Genomic DNA, 21,292 nt, shown 5'->3' with positions numbered 1-21,292 from the left:
ATTAGTTATTTAATAATTTTAAGGTAATTTAAGTATTTTTAAGTATATTTTAGCTATTTATTTTTAATATTTTTTTAATTTTACATTAATTTTAAGAAATTCAATATTTTTATAATGTATATATATATAAACGATATTTTGGGGTCGATATTTTGGTACTTACCTGTTTGTAGATAGGAATTCGATATTTTGTCTGTCGATATTTTGGAATCTATATTTTGGGTAGTCTATATTTTGTCCCTCGATATTTAGTCAGTGATCCCATTTGAACAGTTAAGACTGTTGAGACTGCACCAATATTGCCTTTACACAAAGGGCACCAAAACTTTGTAAATGCAGCAACAATCTGTGATTTACGGTTAACAGGAATTTTCCCTTTGATCGGATTTCATGGTTATTTTTATTGCTTAAAATCGAAAACTGGAAACCCATCATTGATGTTCTCAGTATATCTGAATACTCAGTGATGGTTCATTCCATAATGCTAGTAAGGGTTTTGGATGTCATCCAACTAGATAATGTTTTGTGCTTTCTTCTGTCAGAGATAACAACAGGGGATGGGGATATACAATGAACAAATGTGCTTTGGTCAGATCATAAAAACAGTAATTCTTTACACAGAGTTTGTTAATTAGAAACGCCTACGCTGGTCTGACCCAGGGAAGTGACTACAAAGGGCCCCTGCATATTCCATTGAGCAATTTATTGATTAAATAAATACTTAAAATGGTCCCTTGTAGAACAAGAAAGTAATCTGACATAGTGGAAGCCCTATCATTTATATTTCTAAACAAAACTGCAAATGGTTCTAAGTAAACCACCCTGATATTTATTTGCCCTGTAACCTGGCTTTTACGAACATGGTGACCTATTCTTGAGCAGTACAAATGAGTGGAAACTGTTTTATTTTTTTTACCTTAACCACGTTGCGGTCCACACAAATATAAAATAGGGGAAAAATGCAATTAGAATGTGTCGTAGAGTGCTAAGGAGCAATATAGAGCACCTACAGTGCAAGATCTGAGAGGAGGTTGGAGCAGAAGTGCTAAACGTGCAGGGAGTCAACTCCAATGGAGCACACGATGGGGACTCGATTTATAATGGTTTTCCTTGAGATCCAAATTCAACAAAGGGGGGGACACTGTTCCTGACGAGTAGTGCAGTAAGTCACTCACTCTCTAAAGAGGGGGAAGAGAGAAAGAAAGAGAAGAAAGGAGGAGGGGATCCTAGGTCAAGAGCAAGTCTTGCCTCTTGTAACCCTCACACACCCCTAAGGATGTCATGCTTCATCATCGGGCAGTTGACCCTCATCTGGCTGGGGCTGGGGCTGAGGGTCCCCCGAAGGGTCATTTTATGGGAGATCTTTTGAGACCTGCGGTTTGGGGCATGTGGGTGTGTGGGGTAAGTCCTATATGGAGGTTGACAAAGTGCGTCCAGGGAAAGAAAACTGACTAAGGTTGCCAGGAGAGATAATTTAAATATGATGGTACCCTTGTCACAATAAAAAACCCGTCGGTTAGAAGTTACCCCTGTTGGCGCAATGTGCCCAGGTAACTATGTCAGAGAATGAAACACTCACCTATAGTGAAGACTATATAAAAAATCTAATTGAAGTACAAGGAAGTGGGAGTTTCTTGGGTCGGACGACGACCCCTATTGACTCAACATTGAATGAGAAAGTCAATAAGTTAGAGAGACTTGAAAAAAAGTTGATCAGAACAAGATTGCATGAACACGCACTCACCCAATATCTACATGCGAATGTTATTCCAGTAGGCTTGCAGGTTCATAACGAACATGCAATTTTTGTAGACAACCCCAAATTTAAGGGCAAATTCAGTTTCATCTCCAATAACCTTGGATCGAGGGAGACGGCAGACGCGGCGCTTGATCGAAAAATGATGGGGTGTGGACAGTGAATATATACGTCCTCAATGACCCAAGATCATTATACATAGAAGGATTTGACTGTTATCCTTCCTCGCAAGGCTGGCAATGACATTCAAAGCCGTATCTGTAACCACCTAATAAAAAGCTCTGAGTGACAACTTTGAAACACGTAGGAAAAACTCCCGCCCTGAAGAAGTCCTACGGACGAAACGCGTTGGCTACGTTTCTTTTTAAACTGGAAGATTGTTAATAAAAGCAAAAGAAAACAAGAACCTCAAGTCCTACTGAAATATTTTTTTTGAAGAATGCATCTAATGTTATTGTAAAAGATACACTGTGTGGAGTGCTGTACCATTGTGCTGTTTTGAATCATTGGGAGTCTAGGGGTATATGACTTCAGGTTAATAGCACCCACTATAAATCTACCGACCACAATATATAGGATAAAGTGCAGATCGTTTGGCCCGATACCCCTGTTCTAGTGCTTTGTATCATCTCCAATAACTGTTCAAGACATTGGATGGTGCTTGGGGTGGAAACTGCCTTGGAGGAGGTAGAGCGCTTGATTAAAGAAATAGGAGATTTAATAAAGGAGATTACTGAAGACTCAGCTTTGCATAACGCAAAGGAAGCTCTAGAGCGACTGGAGAGGACATTGAAGGAATTTGATATCTTTACCCAATCTAACTAAGTTAGACAAGTTGTCTAAGGATATTAAATTCTTTGATAAAAAAAACTGTTTATCCCTACTTAGCAGAAGGTTATTATAACCAGGAATCACAGGGAAGATATAAAACCAGGGGTAGGGGAGGATATAGGAGGTAACACACCTTCTCAATCTCCTCTGTAAGCAGTGGTTCTGAATCTGAGCAACCAACTACTAGTGCGGTTGCCCAACAGGATCTCCAATCTGATTTTTTAGAGCAAGACCCATGGCTGGAACAGCACGGCAGGGGCCGCCCCTGGGGCCGCCCCAGGGGACGGGGACAAACTACTTGGAATCAGGGCAGAGGGCAATCGAATTGGAAACAAGTCCAGTTCCGGCAGGAGTCGCATGGCGAAATTCGAACTCGCAAACAAAATTACAGGTGGTAGAGTCTCCTAGTATGGTTAACAAAGTCAGTCCTTTGATCAACCTTTCGAATTATGTTCTGACTGTTGATGAACAAAAAATTCTGGAGAAGGGATTATCTTTTGTCCCCACTAATTTGCCTAATAGTTTCAACTTAAAATTGGAACTTCACCAATTCTTTCGGAAGGTGCGTTTGAAACAATATTTTAATAAAACACCACATCAACCTGTATTTAGTAATACTGGGTTAAGACCACCTTCTACGTTCACACCTCCTTCCCAAATGATGCCACATAAATTGTTGGCTTATGAACAAATTGTGATGGGGGACATTAATAAACTGCTTACAGACAGGAAATATGTCAAATACAATGTCTCCAGACAAGAACGTACAGCCCAGGAAAATCTGAAGATGAATCAGGTTATAGTGATCAAGCCCGCCGATAAAGGCAGGGCTATTGTTATTCAGAACAGGGATGCCTACAAAACAGAAATTCTTAACCAATTGTCAGTTGAGGGCAACTATAGGAAATTATCATCTGACCCCACTAAGGATATTGCACTCACTATTAGAGCTGTGACGGATAATGCGCTCCAAGAGGGCTTTATAACAAAACATGAATGTGAGTACCTAAATAACATCTACCCTCGTCTACCGACCATTTATACTTTACCTAAAGTACACAAAAGGCTTAATGATCCACTAGGGAGACCGATTATCTCGGGGTGTGGCTCGATTTTCGAACCACTCTGTAAGTTTATTGACATCTTTATTAAGCCTATTGCAGAGAACACCGCGTGTTACCTTAGAGACACCATGCAGGTGATAAAGTTGGTGGATGAGAAAATATTTGACCCCACACAGGACTTGTTGGTGACGGTGGATATTACATCATTGTATACTAATATCCCACAACATGCTGCACTTGAGGTTATAAGAAAGGTACTGGATGAGAGAGTTAGACCACATAGAGTCCCTACGAATTTTATATTTGACCTTTTGGAAATTGCGATGAAACGCAATTTCTTTATTTTCGATGGAGAATATTTTGTGCAGACAAATGGCGTAGCCATGGGGGCGAGTTTTGCCCCAAATCTGGCAATTATTTATATGGATCGGTATAAACATGATTTGGTCCTCTGTGAGAACAATCCATACAGAGAGAATATTATTTTATGGCGTCGCTATACTGACGACGTGCTTTTCATGTGGAAAGGTTCCAAAGAAGATCTGATGGCTTTCCATACTTGGTTGAATGGGAGAGACAATAACGTTCAATTTACTATGGAATATAGTAATCAAGCCATACATTTTCTGGACATCACTATAAAGTAAGAGGAAGGCATCTTGCAGACCACCTTGTTTAGAAAACCTACAGAGAAGAATACCCTTTTGAGATATTCGAGTCATCATCCACGCAACCTCAGGGACAATCTCCCATATGGAGAGTTCCTGAGGTTGCGGAGGAACTGTGGTCGCAAGATAGACTATTTCTCCGAATCCTCGATTCTGATGACAAGACGGATGGAAAGGGGTTACCCTAGAAGCTTGGTAAGGAAGGCACGAAAAAGAGCATGGTTTTGCCATAGGGAGGTGCTTCTAGAAACCAATATAAGGAATGAGAATGATGGGAGAAGGTTGATATGTATGACAACCTTTAATACTAGGAGTACGGAAATTAAGAAGATCATCAATAACCATTGGCATCTGGTGGCAGAGGATACTAGTTTTCCGTAACCCCCGATGCATGCCTTCAGTAAGGGTAGGAGTGTGAGAGACTATGTAGTGCACTCCATGTTAAAAAAGAAAAATGTGGAAACACAGACAGTGTTATGGAACCTTCCGCCTTTGGCGGGCCACTACAAATGTGGATCCTGCAAGGCGTACTCTATGGCTGTAGAGATTAAAGAATGTACATATAATAAATACACCCATGCGTTGCAAAATCATACCAACTGCAATACCATGGGGGTAATTTACGCCATCCTTTGCCCCTGTGGTTTTATGTACATAGGACAAACAACACAGAAGGTGAAAACTCGGATTCTGCAGCATTGCAGTAGGGTACGCTGTAAAGTACAAGGAGCCCCTTGGTTGAAATTTAATCACCACCCTGAGAGTCTCAAGTGGTGGATAATTGAGAAAGTAACACAGAACCCCCGGGGAGGTAATTTTGCCAATGTCATCAGTACCCGAGAATGCAGGTGGATGCATCTCTTTGATACCGTAAATAGGGGTCTGAATGAGCAGGAGGAAGTCATGAGACAAATGGCCTTAATCCCCAATGGTTGACTGCTCTATTCTCGAGAGTAGTAGTCAGACATATTGATTGAATACCATTGATACCACTATGATGTACTAACAATCGATAGAGCTATGACATTATATATATCTCCATTGTGTTTTTCCATGTGTTAATGGTTTTACTTTTTTGTTTATTTATGTAGGAATTGTATATATCTGTATAATTGTATATGTATAATTTGGTGCATGTCGTGCCTTCTGTCGAGGGATCTGGACATAGATAGAGACACTTATATATGTAGTTATGTATTGTCCAATCAATGTTTTTTATGTAGTTTGCTGAGATAACCTTTTAAATATTTAATTAGTCATGTTTTTTGTTTATAAAGATGCACAAATAATTACACTTTTCCAGTGTGGTATCACCACAAACTATCTAATTTGCTAAGGTTATGCACCATTTATTGTGGATGGAATGTTCGAGATACTATGGAAGGACCCGGACTACTGTGCTCCTCCAGTCCGTGGAGTTTCGAGTGAGCTCCCTTTTCGAACCCCAAATGCGTCAGTAACTGTCTCCCCCTTTTGTTTTAAAGTGGTTTGTTATACCTATTGAATAATACTCGGAATAATAATTATAGAAACTGGAAGGCAGATAGAATGCACAAGTATTCGTCAACCTTTATTTTCGAATTGACGAGTATTAAGGAAGCAGTCCTCTTTCTATCTCTAAGGAAGCAGTCCTCCTTCTATTTGTACCCGGCAGTCTTCTGATTAATGATGTGGATGGTGCCTGACATCATGTGACCTCACGTTGCGTGTAACACAGGACACGCCTCCCAGTTTTGGAAACCTCGGCAAGACGCTGCTCGAGTCTGCCGTTTTTTCGAAACCCCCCCTCTTTCTCGGTGGTCGTTTGGATTTAGCATTCAACGGATTAATACGATTTAGGTAATCTATGCGCGGAATGTCCTCGGACGTCCCTTTTTGCTATTAAGTCTATTACAAGCCCTGACTAGACTAACACTGACCCCGGCCATTCTTATACCATTACAGGACCCTTGCAGTCATCAGACTTGGTTTGCCTTTAACGGGTTCTTTATGACTGCCCATGAGCGACTGACTCCTTGTCAAGTCACCTTGGATCAAGACTTGGGTGAGTGACCCTTGTGGTATTTACCCCGATGACCTAGCTGAGAGAATTTTGGATGTTTGGCTATAAAATACCCTGTGGCCCTCTGCACCCCTTTTTTCTCTGTTTAGAACTATACACACGGAATTGCTGTTAAATTTACGCATCCAATCATCAATTCACTTTTGGACATCCACTGATACATCATTAATAGGTGAGTCATGGTCCAATTAATCAACTGCCGATGGGCCTGACAGAAATTGGACGACTGTGCCTTTTGGAGATGGGCATTTAGTCGGTCTTTTCTTGTTCTGTCTCTTTCAGGTGGCCCGTCCAGTTGCATTGGCGTGACCCCCATACACTACCAGCGGTAATGTACCCAACACAATTTATTTTGAATTAATTAGGAATCCCTTTATATGATTAGTAAATCTAATTGGAATTTAATTACCTTTTAGGTCCCCTTACCCCCTCTCTGATCCCAGTCCTGAAGAAGACCCGCAGCAGAGGTCGTGAATCTCCCCGTTTAGCGCCAGGGTCGAAACGTCGACGATTACGCCCCCATCAGTTTGAGGCCTACACCGTTTATTCCTTTGTCCCTATCCCCTTTCTTTTGTATAGTAAAACGATGTATATATAAATGTATGTGTAGGCTTTTGGTTGTTCAACTGGAAAATTTGCTTTTTTAGTTGTACAGAATTATTTTAACTTTGTCCTTTGAGCTATTCTTTCTCTTCAGTTCACTTGGGCACCCTTTCTCTTTGCTTACTGCATCCTGCAGTTCCCTTTTTTTATCAATTATTTTAGGAACATGTAAATAAATTTGTTATACAAAAGTGAGATCAAGTATAATTGTCTTTTGAAATGTTTGTGTTGGGTTTGTTGCATTAATATCGTTTCGGGCAAATAATACATCTCCTTTCCTCGGTTACAGATTCAATCTGTTTATTCTTCTAAAAAAATACGATTTACATTAATTTATAATTGGAGTTCTGTCAAGGACCACTTTGTTTCTATATATATACAGGTAGCCATGAGGTCGACTTGTTTCGCACCTATGTGGACACAAGGATCTGTGGCGTTTCATCAGGACTGAACAAACAGTGTGTGATGTGTTGTGCACTTGGGTAGTGGTAGAAGGGTAAACACCCTCTGGATGATCTGGGCAGGCCAGAAACTGAGAACCCTGTAGTTTTGGCCACATTTAAATAGTCGAAACCACTCCTGATCGTGACTTAATAAAGAAGGGAGAAGTACTCCTAGGACAAGAGGCATAGGGTGCCCGCACCTTACCGGGAGTTTTGCTTGGGTGCCGGCTCATTCGCATCTGTCCGGTCCTTACGCCTGCCCGAAAGTGAAGTGGATCAGCAGGGGGCACCCAAATATAGTAGCGATGATGGAAGAGAGGGTGGTACCTCCATCCGGTATGCTTCGTCATGTTGTGATGTAATGCGCATGCGTGTGCTGCCGGGATGTGTGGCACATGTGCCAAAGAAGGAACAGAGACCCCTCTGGCTTTCGCATATGCATCTAATATGATGTTGTCAAGTCCGGTGTTCAAGTATGCGCTATGAGGATCTTAAGCGCATGTGCAAAGAGAGGACACTCAGTGCATGTGCAAGAGAGGGCATGGACCCTCCTCTAATCTGGGCATGTGCATGCCGCCTGCAGCAAGTTTTCAAGGGGATTAGGGTGCTACTGGTGTAAGGCTACGCCGGTGTAAGGGATTCTGCTAATTTTAAGCGTGTGAGGGAGCGGTCCCTCTGACCCACATATGGTGTTGGCGGTTTGTATGCATAGTGGCTGTGACATCCTTGTGAGCTAGAGGGGGTCCAGCATGGCTGCGGTATGGAACCCTAGAATGAGATCTGAAGGGTGGCAGTGCTGCCAAGTTATCTACTGAATGTACGGGGCATATGCTAGTGTGTGATTTTAGCAATGGTAGTGCCCGGTACATTTCAATGAGGCCTGTGATGATTATTTGGCAGGGCCAAAGAAGAAAGGTGGAGAATGGGGCCCTACCCCAGACTGAGTGCTTCCCCTAAAGGTTCTAAGGGGAAGGAGGTAAATGTATAAGGGTACCAACAAAAGTGCTAGAACAATAGTAGGGACACAAAGATTGGTGCCCCTAAGTCAAATGAGGACTGGGCATTAGAGTTCAGTCCATGGTATCTCATTGTTCAAGACATGTTCGTGGTGCGGAGGCAGTGGACCCACCATTGTTCACAGCGTAGAAGTGAGGTGCTGCTCCACCTTTGGTCGGCCTCTAGAATTGTCCACTGTATTGCCTCACAGGGATGTCCCTTTTCAATGAAGTGGTTGGTCATTTTGGTCGCCGTCCGTCCGCGTCTGATGGTGCTCTTGTGCTCACTAATACTCATGTACTTGTACTCACTAATACGCGTGCCTTTCCGTGGCAATGCCGCCACGGAAAGGCATGCGGTCTTCACTCTGGGGACCCCCTGCGGGCCCCCAGAGTGAAGGAGGGGTGGGGGCTGCACACGGGGGGTACCTTTGGTACCCCCACATTTGCGGTGCCTGCCGCTTTGTTTATGCACATGCTGAAATGCATTTCTAGCATTGTGGCGTGCGGTACTGAGAGCACCGCCCGCCACAATGCTAGAAATGCAGGATGTGCCCGCCACTGTGGCGGGCACATCCTAATGCCCCCCACGGGACTCCCGCCCTTATGGCGGGTGGTCCCAATTACCATCAGGATGGAGGGCGGACAAAGTCCGCCCGCCATCCTAATGACCCCCTTAGTGTGTTTGGTCGAGGAGCATGCACCACAGGTCCTGCACAGGTCGTGTCCTGTTACAGCTGGCAAGTTCCATAAGGTAGTGTCCTGGGGTTTCTTTTTTGGCCGGAGTCGTGTGTTGCTGGTCACGGACATTCATGGTACGTTTGAATGCAAAACGAGGTTGTTCAAGATTCAGAGAGTCAGTGTTAAGTATCCTCCAGTTGTGACAAATTATATTCCTTATCTTATTAGACAATGGGGTATATGTGGTAACACACGTGATGACATTGCTGGTTTGTGGCTCCCTAGTCTCAAGTAGTCCCTGGCGGTGATTATTCCTGACGCGTTTCCTCACCTTCCAGATTACATCCCTTGGGTAGTCACTTTTGTGCAGGATGTTGGCAAGCAAGTTGGCTTGTGCATCAAACTCTTGTATCCTGCTACAGTTCCATTGAATCCTCAAGAACTGGTCATATGGTAGGTTTTCCCTAGGGCTTTCGGATGGTAGCTTTTAAAGCTGAGAAGAATATTGCAGTCAGTGGCCTTCCTGTAGGTGGTTGTGTGAAGGTAACCATCCTCAAGGCTGATTGGTAGGTCCAGGAGGGAATGGCTATATCACTGGATGTCCTCTTGACACATAGATGGGGGTCCCGGTTGTTAATCCACTTGTGCAACTTGACAGCAGTTTCCTCAGCGCCTCTCCAGAGGATGAGGACATCGTCAATGTACCTCTTCCAGGTAATGAGATTTTCCTGGAAGGGGTTGGTGTCCGTGAAGATGTGTGTTGCCTCAAAGTGCGACATGTACAGCCCCGCCAGACTAGGCGCAATGGTACTACCCATACTGGTACCCTGTACTTGGTGGGAGGTAGTGGTCCTATACATGAGGAAGTTGTTTTTCAGTGGAATGGTGATAGCATCAATGATGAAGTCGGCCAGCGTGTTGGTGGGCAGGTCCTCCTTGTGCAGTAGGTTTTCCCACTACCTCAATGGGGGCCTCTGCATCAAGTGTGAGGAGTAGGTTGATTTCCTCTGTGTTGTCATCATTAATCTCGTGGATCAGGTTGAGGACATCGCAAGTGTCCCTCTGGTATGCCAGTGTTGCCTGAACCACTGGTCACAGGAAATGGTCACTGAATTGACTGAGTGTTTCGAGAAGGGAGCCTATGCCAGATACAATGGGGCGGCCCGGAGGGTGGACAATGCCCTTATGAATCTTGGGAAGAAGATAGCAATATGACATCTTGGGATTCACGTTCACCAGGAAGGCTGTTCTTTAGGGGAAATCCATCCCTCTGTGGCTGCCTCATTCACCATGATGTGAATTTGTGTGAGGAGTCATTCCATTGGGTCAGTATCAGGTTTCTTGTAATACTGAGTGCTGCTCAGTTGCCGAGAACACTTATTCTCGTAGTCCTTGATGTCAAGGATAACCGTGGCACCCCATTTTCCCCGGGCTTGATGATGATGGTTTCGTCATCTTTAAGGGAGTTTATGGCATTGCAGAGTTTTTTTTAGGCATGTTGTTGTAGGTGGGTGTGGCTTTCATCTGGTTCCCCTTCTTCGATACCACTTTTTAAAACATAAGGGCCTAGGGACCATGCCTGCAGTGGTTGTGAATGTGGAGGGGGGTTTGAGTCCCGAATCGTCGCCCTCCGGTTTTGTAGTATCCTTAAACAACGATCTGAGTCTTATCTGCCGGAACAGTTGGTGAAGTTCCTCGTTCATCCTGCAGTTGTCCTCTTTAGGGGTTGGTATGAAGCCTAAACCCATCTCCAGGGCAGTGACCTCATCAGTAGTGAGTTGCCTTTTAGAAAGGTTGATAAATAGGTTTTTTGATGTGTCATGCTCCTTGTTGTTCTCGACTGGGTCTCTGTGTCTTACCACTGTACCTGCTTGTTCCCTCTTCTTTTTCTTCCTCTGCCTCTTCCCCTGCCTCTGTTGTGAAAAGGAGGAGGAGGGTGTTGGAAAAAAGGCTGCTGGAACCCAGGTTGTGTACTCGGGTAGGCCGGGTACCACATGGGTCCTTGTAGATCGAAATCATTTTATTTGAATGTAACACTTTTTCTTTTGACCTCTCTATTAGTTCCTATTTGGGCCTCTAAATGGTGCAAAAGTCTGCCACCTACGTGGTTCATCCCGCATGCGCAAGAGGGACAACTGTGAAACAGTGAGCTCAAGTCTTGAACCTCGTCCAAGGACATTCTCCGTACATGTCCTGGGAACCAGCTGAACATCTTGTCAAATTGTATACATTGTTGTTGATAAAGTTTACAAATATGGGTGGGAAATAAAGCTTGGGAGAACAAATTAATGGGCAGGAGCTTAACACAATGAACTAAAGAAAATGATTGAAAACTTAGCATGGTGTGATGATCATCCTTCAGCTCGTCCAATCAGAAATAGGAGTTTCATAAGGTTGAAACTTTTAGGGGTGGTATATATCATTAGGAAAGTATAATTGGGGTAGTTAGTTAGATTAGTTAGAGCAGTCACAGCCAGAACGTTGAAAGACCGAGATGCTGCCTAAATGCTGATAGATTACCTGAAGAAGCAGACTTAGAATTTCCAAGCAAATTCGAATTAGAAGAAGATTGCGGAAGAATCGAGGAGGTAATAGAATTAGAGGAAAATCGCTGAAGAATCGAGGAGAAAGTTAGTATCAGAGAGGAGTGAGATGCAGGTGTCAAATCCAGAAAAGGTCATCTATCCTGTCCTATCCTGTCCTGAATTACCTGTCACCTGAACTTTCTAAGGGGCCCATTAACTCTTGGCCAGTGGGGTCTGATTTTCGCACCATCCTAGGTAAATATAATTCTGTGTATTGTGTAAATGTGCTTTCTCTTTCTATCCTCTCATTCCTGAGGTATTTGTTGTTGTGAAATCTTATTATTAAATTAGATAAACCGATCTTACTTCCTTCAAAAGTTGGGGTTAACACTGTAATTTGTTTTGCTCATATGATAATATTAGATACAAATTTAAAATTAACCAGAGTCTGTGGTTATTCAATGAGATAATCAGGTAAATGAACCTATGTCATAATCATCAACTCCTATTCAACTAAAATAGATCAATTAGTTATAGAAAGGGTATTACCATGACGACGGGTCCAGAATACCTAACAGAATATACATCAATTGTATATGTTGTTATAATAACCTGCCACACTTCAGAGGCTGGCGGCTTGTTGCAGGAAGGGATGGCGGGTCTAAGGTGAAAATGGTAAGACCTTGCCCCTCTTCCTTCAAGAGGATTCAATTTCTGAACTCATTTTCTACGTTTAGAAACATATACAGAAGGGTTGCCTGTCTTGTACCAGAGCCGAGCCTCATTCCCTCTGACCTGTGACATGGAAGCGATGCCAAAAAGTAATGCAGGAATTACATGTAGGACATAGAGCCCTCATTACACTAAATGCATTCAGGGAAGACCTGTATACTGTGAGAAATAGTGGTTCACCTCTATCAGCAATTGGGATCTATCTTCATTGATTTCTGCTTTACTATATCTAAAGTGAATACTAATCTAAATATTTATTGGTATAGTAAAAACAAAAAGTCACTGGAAGTGTCATGCAGGAGGGACATGGCTGGCGGTAAATCTGTCCAATGGATTGTGCAGGGCGCACAAAGGCATCTTCACGTGTCATCCCTGAGATTGTCTGAGGTTGGCAAAGTCCCCACCTCGGCCTCAGGGATGTGGCACACCTCAGTGTACTACAGTGTCACACATACAAGTAGTCCTGGGCATTTTAGGCTTAAGCGTTTTAGTGCCCAAGGCTATCTGTCAATCAGGTTGACACCTCAACCTGCCCCATCTTGGTGTGGGTGGGATAGAGGCCTCCCTGACCATATTCTACTCTGTGACGAGAATGAGGAGGGTGAGATGAAAAGTCAAGAAAGTAAAAACTGCACTTGACACCATCTTACCCTGTGACACGACTGGGCAGGTGAAGTGAGAAGGTGAGAAACCATAAAGTGAAGTTGGTGGGCCCATGCTCCCCCAGCTAAGCATTATAAAAGGACCAGTGTAACAGTTGAATCCAAGTAAGTTGAAATATATCTTTTAAATGTGTGCATCTATGAGAGTGATAGAGAAGCAGAGAGGGCGAGAGAGTGTGTGTGTGTGTGTGTGTGTGTGATTGTGTATGTCTGTGAGGGAGGGGCAGGGATATACATCAGAATGAGTAAATGTGAGAGTGAAACTGTGAGGGAGAATAAGGGAGCAAAAGTCACTGAGAATAAATGAGTGACACTATGAGATTGAGTGTGAGTTGAGATTAATATTAAGTGTCAATCAGAGTGAGTGAGAATAAAAGAGTGAATCAGTCAAGTAAGGATGAGTGCTAGTAATTAAATGTAGGTGCGAATGATTGAGCGGCTGAATGTAACTGAGCATGAGTGAAAGAGTGTATGTTGTGAATTAAAGTGAGAGAAATGAGTGAGAATGAATGATGCAGAGTAATTGAAACTCTAAGTTAGAATGAGGTATTCAGAGTAGGAATAAGTGAGACTGGGTGAGAGTGAGAATGTGATACCTAATGAGTAAGAGTGAGTGCAAGTGAGCAATTTTGAGTAAAAGTGAACGTGAATGAGAATGAGTAAGTGGGAGGAGTGGGCCTGAGAGAGATAACATTGTGAGCAAGGATGACTAAACACTGGCCTTACCAAAGTGAAGGGAAATATTTACATATAGAAGGAACATATTGTGTATTTTGAAAAAAAAATTGATTAACTCCTGGGGAGCATCAGGCTATGTTGGCTTGGCACATCAATGGCTTTTGAGAGAATCTGTGTAAAATGGTGTGTTAAAATGTAGTATTTGACCCCATGTTCTTTTCAAAATGTTCTTAGAAGTAGCAATGCCCAGACTCTGCAAATCCTCCTAAAAGAAGGCTTGCTTACTCTCATTGTACGCTCTAATTCAGCTCTAGCATTACGCCACACTGCTCTCAAGCATCATCGGCCGCGGTAAGAAAGGGTATTGTGCAAAACCGACACAGTTAAATAGTTTATACATTTTGCTGTTCCATTGGCATAACACTCCGAAAAAGAAAACTGGTCACAGTTCTTCATTGATCCTTCACTTTAAAGTGGATCCGAGAAACTACTAATATCTCCTTACCGGAATACCAATAAAGTGATAATATATCTTTTGGGCTCTAGCTACTGGCTTTCTGACTTTATCTGCTTTTTATGGTGTCATGTTTGAATAGGAATAAGACTTCGCGCAAGAAATCACTGTCCACACTTCTTCAAGGAGCAAGAAAGGCCACTTTATTTTAAGACAGGTGCATAATACATTTCTTGAACACATTCATTATTTATTTATATCATAAAATTCCAATCTACACATTATGCCTAAACTCCCTACCTAACAGAACCCGAAACTAACTCTTGACTAATACCCCCAGGATTACCCAACGAGCTACCCTTCAGGATGGCCAACCCGCTCCAGGCTGCCCACCCCACTAGCCAAAACCGCCTCCTAAAAGAACAAAGACACCTGTCCTAAAAGTGGCAAGGCCCGAAGACCAGAGCAGCGCCCAGAGCACCGTCAAGTAAAAACCTAACTAAGGAATAAAGGGAGGGAGGGTGGGGCAAAAAGAACCTCCCTTCCCTTGCCTCCCTCTAACGCCGTGCCCAACCGCCAGCCTGACTTCCCTTTAATACCTCCCCCCAATCAACCCCACCTGCTTACTGATTCTCGCGCGAACACGCCCAGGGAGAGACCAGCTCGCGCCTGGCTCTCCCTGGGTCCCCCCTCGCGCAAGAAATCACTGTCCACACTTCTTCAAGGAGCAAGAAAGGCCACTTTATTTTAAGACAGGTGCATAATACATTTCTTGAACACATTCATTATTTATTTATATCATAAAATTCCAATCTACACATTATGCCTAAACTCCCTACCTAACAGAACCCGAAACTAACTCTTGACTAATACCCCCAGGATTACCCAACGAGCTACCCTTCAGGATGGCCAACCCGCTCCAGGCTGCCCACCCCACTAGCCAAAACCGCCACCCAGGAAAACCTTTAGCGTTTTCCTGCCCCACCCAAAGAAGGAAGGGAAGGAGCACCCCACAACTGCACCTGAAGGACTGTGGCAATTAAATCTCTAAGCTCCAGAAGGAAAAAGAACTGCCTAATGCAGATAGATGGACCCCGTCCACACAGAATACATACTTCCCTGAAATATTCCAATTACGATGAGCCAACTGTATATACATAAATGATGACAAAACGTCGTATTGTTCTCTTCACATTGCGTCCTGCCTTCTCCATGGCGGAATAGCTCCTTGCCCCAGTCCATCGCAATCGAGGCACGAACTCCGTCCACATCACCATGGTGCTCACCCATGTGCTCTTGAGGACTACGAGATCATGATACATAAACTTTAGCAAGGTCAAACCTGATAGAGAAACTAAGGCAAATTCACCAACATGCAGCACCAGTAGACCCGAAGGGCCCCCCCCAACCCTTTGAAACCATAGAAGCCAAAGCAGGAAAATACCGCCCAAACGCATGCCCCCTGCGCCATGCCAGGAGAAATCATGTGTCAGACTGCTGAAACCAAGAGATCTCCCACAAAGCTGACGCGCAGCGACTATAGCAGCCAGTTTAACAAAAGAGCGCCCAGGATCCACACCCCCTATTTATCCAGCGACTGGGGCCAAAGACCTAGGGGAAAAAGAGAGGTCCGGCAAAGCAAAGGCGGACTACTTCCTCCAACAAAACCTTGCGGAGGACAGCTAACACTGAGAAACAAGGATGGGACCGCCATCAGTATGACAAAAACTTTGTCCCCTGAGATACGGCGAGGAGAAGACACAAAAAACCTCCCAGTCCCCCACAGGGCAGCATGCATACACACCGCTGCACCCAGAAACACCCCACCTGCCCCTCCCCATCTGATCAATGTTGGACATCCTCGGCCACAGGCGTACCCTGACATGGTCCCCCCACCACCTCGCCGTTGACCCTCCCCCACTCAACCCCTCAAACCCAGCAGATCAGAGGCCCAAAATGCCCTGAAAAATACCCACACAAAGCACAAACGAAATTGCTGTGGCACTCCAAAGCATCATAGCAGCACACCTCCCAGTGCGATAAAAGCAAATGAAGCAAATCCAAGGGGCACCGGCCGCCGTAGCTTCCAACCACCAGCCCGGAGCCTACCCACCCTTTCAGAACTGTACGAAACAATACCCCCCCCCAACCGAAAACCCTCCCCCACCAAAGCTGACCATAAACAGACCCCCTGCCAACCGGAAATCATCGAGAGGGAAAGGCCTTAGTTCGCTAAACGTAAAAACAAACCGCAATAAAAATTGTGCATCAGCTAAACCAGCCGTGACCGTACCTGCCATCCCCACCAAACTGCAAAAAACTCAGGCCAGGCCTTCAAAGAACTCCGCCGTGCAGAGGCAGCTACGGAATGTGCTACCAAAATGGCGGACCCGGCCACATGAAACAATACGGCGCGAATCTGAATTCCCCCCCCCCCCCCCCAGATACACAGAGCAACCCACAACGGGAAGAGTTCCAAAAAACGCAATGCTGCGACCGTATCCTTTCCCGCGCACTGGCCAGCCAGCCGCGCACCAACGACCTTCCCAATATGCCGAAGCCATGAGCTCCTTATGCATCCGTGAAAAAACTGCCACCTGCCACACCATGTCCTCGTCCGCAAAAAACAAGGACACGCCACTGACATCGTGCAGGAAACGCAACCAGATATTCAAATCAGCACGGACAGCAGTTGTAAGGCGCACACGAATGATGAGGAATGCCGGCGCCTGACATCGAGAGGCCCAGATGTCGACAAAAACGTCCTACCCGCCCGAACGACCCAACAAGCAAAATTGAGGCACCCCAAAAGTTTCCGTACGTTCCGCAGCCCACTTTGTGGACTCCCAACACCAAGCGTATGAAATCAGTCATCTCCCGCACGGTAGCAGCAGGCAAGCGCAGCAGCATAGTCGCGGTATCAATCGCAATCCCGAAGAAAGTCAGAGTTGTACAGGGACCTTCGGCCGTAACCGGCGCCAGAGGAAAGCCCAAACCCCGGTCATAGCCTGAAAGATTACCAAAGCCGCCTGATACTGCCCGGACTGACCCCCCACCCCCCCCTGTAAAAGAAATTAATCAAGGCAATGGCAGACCAAGAAGCAGCCGCTGACAAAAATTGAAGCGCCACTGCAGAAGGGTACTGAGGGTCTCAAAGAGGGAACATGACACCGAGTAGCCCATGGGTAATACTTTATGAACATAAAAACATCCCCCAAAATGCATACCAAAGAAACCCAACAAAAACCACTGAGGGATAGGAAGGAGCCGGAAAGCCGACTGAGGACACTCTTTGCCAGCAAAAAACCCCCAACGCCTGCCCCGCGAACGAGCCGTAAGGCGTCATCCCCTGAAGCATAGGGCACGGTTGAGGCAGCTGGGTCAATGAATTCGGTGACGGATGCACCCTCAGGCCAGGACCGACGATGGAGGAGGTGAAAACTCCCCCATCGCCTTTTGGGGACCGCCCCCCAGTGGAGAGACGATCCAATCAGAGAGAGGACAACTCAGAAAAAGGACCTGCAAACCGATCCCTCAGCATCCAACTTCTGCTGCACAAACCTGAGAGCACTCCCTCACCGACCGCAGAATGTCAGACCACCACCCCACCCGGAGACCCTGATAACCAAACCGAAACCCAACCCTGAAAAAACCCAGAACAAAATCGCAGCAGCCTCAAAGTCAGGATAGTCCACCAACCGCAAAATCAGAATGTGCTGCTCAATAGGAGTAGGAGCCCTCATGTGCAAAGTGCGGAGGTTGTCACCTACCCCCTGAACCCCTCCCCCGTCCTGCAACCCGCAGTCCGTGAAAACACTGTGTGAGAGCATGCCGCCCCCCCCCCCCACACTGCACACACTCGTGGCAATCGTTTTGGCAGGATACTATCCTCCGTAACCATGTGTGGAACAGCCACGCCATCCCCAAACTGTAGAAAATCATCCCCCGTAGGTTGCATAGTAGAAACATTCAAAAACCACGGCCGCTCAAGCCGCAGTGTCAGAGCGACTCGCTCACCAACAATCCCATCCCCCGCACCAATTAATCTTATACTCTTAACAGGGAGACTCTCCCTTGCTGCGTGACAAGTTTTTTTTTTTTTTTTTTTTTTTTTTTTTTTTTTTACAGCCACCCCATCCCCAACTGTAGAAACATCCCTTGTAGATTGCACATCAGAAACATTCAAAAACGCACAGGCCGCTCAAGCCCCGTTGCCAGAGCGACTCGCTCACCAAGAACCCCATCCCCTGTACCAAACGATGTGGTACTCGTAACAGGGAGACTCTCCCTAGGGTTCCACACGGACCATCTTACCTCCCGGCAACTGTGCCGACTTCTGCTGAACCATCCAGTTAGCTAGCCCACTCCCCCTGTGTCACTTACCGCCGCGTGGTCCCACATGACTCCTGCAAAAATACGATAAACAGGGGGTTGCCCCAGCCCACCCCTCTGGGCCCGTGCTGCCAAAAGCCCAATTCCCTTACCCCGCAAACCCCCCACCTACCAATTCATCATCTTGTACATCCAAATAGAAATCTTCCCAGAAAAAATGAAAACTTGTGCCCTGCCACTTGGCAGCGCCCCATCAACAATTCCCCCATCAGAAAACTGCCAGTCAACATCATGAAAGCTCCCAGAAAAAATGAAAACTTGTGCCCTGCCACTTGGCAGCGCCCCATCAACAATTCCCCCATCAGAAAACTGCCAGTCAACATCATGAAAGCTCCGCGCGCGCAGAAAACTTCCAGAAGAGAGATCCGCTCCAGATCCCTCTCCCGTGATCCCACCACTGGAAACAGCCGTAGGGACAGCTCCCAAGCCCGAAGAAACAGTCCCCAGCCGCTCAGCCGGAGGAACAGCTCGAAAACTGCGGCCGCTCAAACCAGACCGAAAAAATCCGCAAAAACTACCTCCACCCCACAGAGGCAAGGGAAACACCCCAAGAGGACCCAGCAACCGTCGCCAACCCAGGAGCACCACCCACCCGGGCGCCAAACCCACCCCGGGGGGCGGCAGGCACCCCGCGGCAAGCCGGGAACCACACCGGGCTGGTGACAGAGGACGCCCACCATGGCCAGAGGCTGGAGGGAAACAAGGGGGGGGGGCAGCGGAACCAGAAACCATGAGCCAGGGGGGGGGGGGGGGGGGGGGGGGGGAGAGGGGGAGAAAGAGCAGTACAGCAAAACAAGGGGGTGGGGGCAATTCTGGGCAGCCCTGGGCCAAAGTGCTGGGGAAAATGCAGGAGGGCTTGGCCCAAGCACAGGGGTGGAGCGAGGCGGCGGGTAGCGCTGCCCAATCACCCAAATGGGGCGAAGCCCCGCCTGACAAACCAGGCACTGAAGGGTGAGGGGCCCCCGGCGAGAGGAGCATGAACACGTGTCACGGTGAGGCACGTAGGGTCGAAAAATCCGCCCTCGCCGGGCCCCCAGCAAAAACAGGAGACTTCCTGGTCCTGACAGGAGGGGACCCAAACATACGCGGGGCCTGCCAGCCCACGGAGCGACCCCGCCCACCCCCCGGGCGCCCCACACAATTCAGCAACTCACAAAGGCAAAGGCCTACCTGCTGGCGGGCGCCCGGGTCGCCGGCGGGGTCCCCGAGTCCGCAGGAACCTGGGCCGGCATCTGGCAAGCCGCCGGCATGGCGGCCCCTCCGCCGCCTTCGTCGTCCGTGTCAAGCGACACCAGCAGCCGCCGCCCGCGGCCCGCCCTCAGCAGCCTTGCGAGAGGGGGGGGGGGGGGGAAGGGGCCGGCCGAACCAACCCACGCCTACCGCCGGCACTCCCAGGCAACCTGAGGTCCTAGCACCCGGCGTCGTAAAGCGCCCGGACAGCCCGCCCGACCTCCGCCGCCTCCTCCATGGCCCCCCTGACGGAGAACAGTAAGCGGGCGGGGCAAAAAGAACCTCCCTTCCCTTGCCTCCCTCTAACGCCGTGCCCAACCGCCAGCCTGACTTCCCTTTAATACCTCCCCCCAATCAACCCCACCTGCTTACTGATTCTCGCGCGAACACGCCCAGGGAGAGACCAGCTCGCGCCTGGCTCTCCCTGGGTCCCCCCTTCATCAACTGAAAACAGCTCCAGCATAACTCGGGCGCTGAGAGAAACACATGACTGACTAGCAGAATTTTCTGATAGTGCTTTCATGCTCCTCTGTCTTGGATGACAGGCCAAGTTTAAAAGAGGCCATATTTTACTGTCATGCTCTCTGAGTTTATATTTCAGCCATAGCAGTAACTGGCACATACCTTTCAGCATAATAATGACTTCCTCTCAGAATGTAATGGGACTGAAGCCAGTTGGATTTGCTTTCTCTGACATCATTAAAGCATGTGAATAATTCGCAAGAATTCTAATAAAAGTCGATAAAGCCAGCAGCAGTTTTAGCCATTTCTGCTAACGTTTAACCTCGGTATTGTAGATCGAAAATGGCTGCTCTGGACAAGAGAAGAATGCGCAAGCGAAACATTAGCCGTGGCATTCTTTCACAGAATGTCCCGCTGTACTAGCTGCAGAGAAGGGCTTCCTCGTGGTAAATGTTCCCTTTGTTTTACGGTATTCCAGACGAGAAAAATGCAAGACAATCCAAGAAGAGATGAAACATAGTCCATATTGACGATTTTCATACGCGGCTCGTTGGTCTTGAAAATAGACCTTTACGGTTTTAAACTCTTCTTATTTAAACTGCGGTGCGATTTCCTTTTATCACAAAGGCGAAACGTTTTAAAGAGTGTGTGATTTTATTATTTAGTGCAGTTAATTAAATAAGAGAAGCTTGAAATCCACACTTCATCTGAGCAGGTCTTAGCCTTGTTTTGGTTTGCAGTATAACTGCACAATCTGAATCCAAATCTTATTTTCGATGCTTGGTGATATCAGCAATGCATTTACACTCAACCCTAAGGTTATTGGTTTGCCCACTGTTTGGCAGTTTGGTCGTCCGCAAAGAATACGTTTGACAGGTCTGTGAAAATGTATGAGGCAACTAGAAAAATAACTTTTAGTCCAAATCAAGGTTGAAGTAAACATTTATTAACAAGGACTACTAGCACAATTGCATTAAACAGAAGAGTGTAAACTGTAATGCAATTTTTTTTTCTTAAAATAACAAATAAATCATCAACCGCTTGAATTAAAAGA

The sequence above is a fragment of the Lissotriton helveticus genome, chromosome 2_1 (genome assembly GCF_964261635.1).
Source record: "Lissotriton helveticus chromosome 2_1, aLisHel1.1, whole genome shotgun sequence".
NCBI classification, from domain to species: domain Eukaryota; kingdom Metazoa; phylum Chordata; class Amphibia; order Caudata; family Salamandridae; genus Lissotriton; species Lissotriton helveticus.
Note: the sequence above shows the minus strand (reverse complement) of the source record.